This window comes from Oryctolagus cuniculus, chromosome 16, assembly GCF_051225735.1.
Source record: "Oryctolagus cuniculus isolate XC-2025 breed Fujian yellow rabbit chromosome 16, ASM5122573v1, whole genome shotgun sequence".
Classification (NCBI taxonomy): Eukaryota; Metazoa; Chordata; class Mammalia; order Lagomorpha; family Leporidae; genus Oryctolagus; species Oryctolagus cuniculus.
The window spans coordinates 5,392,196-5,395,542 of NC_142882.1; the positions used below are offsets into that span (position 1 = coordinate 5,392,196).

At 43.4% G+C, this 3,347-nt stretch overlaps 1 pseudogene; it reads right to left on the minus strand.

The window, feature by feature from the left end:
• Window positions 1-1,456: 1,456 nt before the first annotated feature.
• LOC149121419 (phosphatidylinositol N-acetylglucosaminyltransferase subunit Y-like) lies at window positions 1,457-1,658 on the minus strand (annotated as a pseudogene).
• Window positions 1,659-3,347: the final 1,689 nt, after the last annotated feature.

A 3,347-nucleotide genomic window follows, 5' to 3' on the forward strand; every position in this document is an offset into this window, starting at 1 on the left:
ACGTCTTGTTTCTGTTGAATTCTGAACCATTTCCACTTTATTCAGAATGTCAGAGACTTACCGGCCCCTCTGCAGTCTTTCCCAACCGTGGATCTACTGATAATTCTTCTTTGTGGAAGCCAGGAGCTGTCCTGCGCAGCTTCCCACAGCTGGTAACAATCAAAACATGTCTGTGGTGTGGGTGTGGGGGAAGAAAGGGCCCCACGAGGGTCGGTCACAAGCAAGCAGTGGCCCTGCCTCCCATCCGCTGCTCACCCACTGGACCCCTGGTGGCAGGTGAAATGCATGCATGGCGGTTGCATTTCCGGCCCTGGGAGGGCTGCCCTGCATTTCCGCTTCTGGCTAAAGTGAGTAGGCACACAGAGCTTCTGTTTCCGGTCCGGTGTGGGAGGTCCCAGATGGCAGTCTCTGTGGCAGAGTTCTGGCCTGAGGTGGTCTCTACAAGTTCCTACAGCCCCCAGCAGAGGTCTTCTGGTTTGTTCCTGAGTAGAGGAATGGGCTTGGCCTGCTTCAGAGGAGGACTGGGAGGTGGGGGGGGGGGGCTTCCAGGCAATACTGTGGTGAGCTGAGAACACTAGGCCTGGGCCGTGATGCCAGACCCATTTCACTCCCTGGGCACTGAGCGGGAGCCTGCGTGTGAGCAGCACCTGGCCCGGGGGTGTGGCTGACCACGTCTGTGTGGTGGGGGGTAGGGCCTGGGGTTGAGCTCTGGGGCTCAGAGGGCAAGACTGGAGAGGGAGGCCCATTCCACAGGTGGGGCTTTTCTCGGTCTAGGGTGGAGCTCTGGGAAGCACAGCAGCTCCAGGTGTGAATGGCTGCTCCTTGTCCAGTGGCCAGCTCCTGCTTGTCGTCTGCCTTTGACATCTTCCCTTGCACACACGTCAAGAATGGAGGTCCAGGAAGGTACGTGGCTGCTGACTTAAACTACGCTGATTCCCGAAGTGAATTTTGGGAAAATTGGCATGTTTTTCAAGTTAATTCTTCCTCTTTGAAAGTGGCATAGCTCTCCATGGGTTGGTTCTTTCTTCAGGCTATTAAAATTTTAATTATCATGAAATATTATGGGCTCTGTTTACTCCTAGACATTGCGTATACTTAGTTGCTTTTGTTTGCTTTCCTAGAAAACATGTTTCTTTAAGTACTGAACAGAATGGTTTCTCAACCTTTGTTTTTCATGACCATGACTGCTTTGAAAGTGAAGTCATTATTTCATAGAATTTTGTAAAATATTCTTCAGATTGCTTTGATAGATAGAAGATTGGATTCAGGTTATACTTTTTTTTATGTTTTAACCACAGTGTCAGAGAAATTGCATTGTGTTCTTGTCATTGCATCAAGATGAACATGATAATTGGTTTTCTCAATTAGTGATCTCCAGTATTTCTACCAAGTAGAACTTTCAGAGATGAATGCCCAACATGTCATGAATTTGTATACCACCTTGACTCTGGTTGCCTTAGCTAGGCCTGAAGAGTTTAATGCCCATCCAAGTCTAAAGGTGCAAGAACACATAGTCTGTTATGGGACATGGCAGGAACAAACTGTAGAAGCACAGGCTGGTGGTACTGTGATACCCTGTGGGACATTTTCTTCCCCCTAAGTCCAGCTGGAGAAATCAGTGGAATAAGGACTATCAGCATAAGAAGAGACAGAAACATTCTCTTGAACTTATTACCTGTCACCTTGTTTCAAAAGGAATATGGTATTGAGAAAATGTAGGTGTGTTTTTTAAAAAGTATAATCTATTGCTGCTCTGTTTTTTTTTTTTTATTTTTTTTTTTATTTTTTGGGTTGTCCTTGCTGCCTGTGGCATGATGTTAGGAATCCTGTCAGTAGTGGGATAGGCTTTTCTCAGCATTTCATTACTCATGTCATCGATTAATGCTTCATATCCGAGTGGCTTCTTGGAGAGGGGGCAATCAGAAACTCCAGCAGGGTTGTGTGGAAAAATGCTGGGCATCGGCCCTGCCCTTTCGCTCTGATCCGCTGGGGGCCGTGACCTTGTCTCCTGCAGGCACCCTAGACACCCACAGCACTGAGGTAAGCATGCCATCTGCCACTCAGCATGGCCTGGCCACTGGCGACCACCCCTTGGTGCACGCTCCCTGCTGCTGCTTTTGGAGTTTATGTAGTATCAAATCACACTAGAGTCTTGTGTTAAGTTGCGTCTTACATTATGTGTCTGGTAAGAACTGATAAAATAACTGGAAACTATCCTGAATGTTCTTGGAAGAGCTGAGGCAGCTGTTCTAATTTCAGATATAACAGACTTTAATTCAGAAATGCTTGTAAGAAACCAGAAAGGTTATTTTATGTTGATGAATGTATCAGTTTATCAGAAGGAACAACTATGGAAATATTCTCAGTAAACCACCTTGCCTAGAAATAAGCAAATGTAGACATAATTGAAGGTGAAAAATCAGCAAATTCTACAAGAGTTGGAGACATCACAATGTTCATGGCAAAATGGAACTATAAGAGAACAATAAAAAATATAAATATGCTCTCTCAACATAAGCTCCATTAAGTTCAAGACAGTTTTGTAAGTGATGTTAATAACCATCTAATCCATCCTAAAAAACTAAGGGTTCTCTGAGATTGCTCTCTCCCTCTTTTTAAAACTATCTTCCTCTAGACTAGAGGAGTAAGGTGCCTCTCTATTATGCCATTAAAACTGCTGCTAACTTTTTGAATTGTCTTCATCTTTTTACCATGTCCTCAACCTTGCTTGGGTAGAAGACTTATTTAAGAGTAGGTAAAAGAACCTAAGGTTGTGATAAGTCTTCATACCACCAAATGTGACTGCACAAAATATGTAGGCCAGTACTAAAATGAAATGTGTTTTATGAACTGTGGATTGTGTTTAATCCATTTCTGGGCTTTGGAGGCCATGTAGAGCACTTTATTCCATAAATTAACACATTAGGGCTGCAAGTACACTTGTTATATAAATAGCCTACAGAATTACCTAGGATAGTCCAAGTTATGCCTAGGATGGCATAAATCATTGCTTAGAGATGCTTAGTTGAACAAAGATTGAGGACTGAATGGTGCGTACAACTTCCAGGACAATGGAAGTAGTGTCTACAAAGAAGTGTGTGGTGTGTCAGTTCATAATCTACTTGTGTTTATAGTGTGTCAGTACATAAGAAGGATTCTTAGCATGCATGGCTAAGAGTTTCAAGACACATGGAGAGATATGTTTGGTATTTGTATGTCTGTGTTTTGAACTCTATGTATTCATTACCTTTGTTCATTTTATTCACTCAAGTGCTGCAAGACTAAAAAGACCAGATTTAAAAACAATGGCTTATTCAAACTGGATCTTTTTAAAAATTCTTATTTAA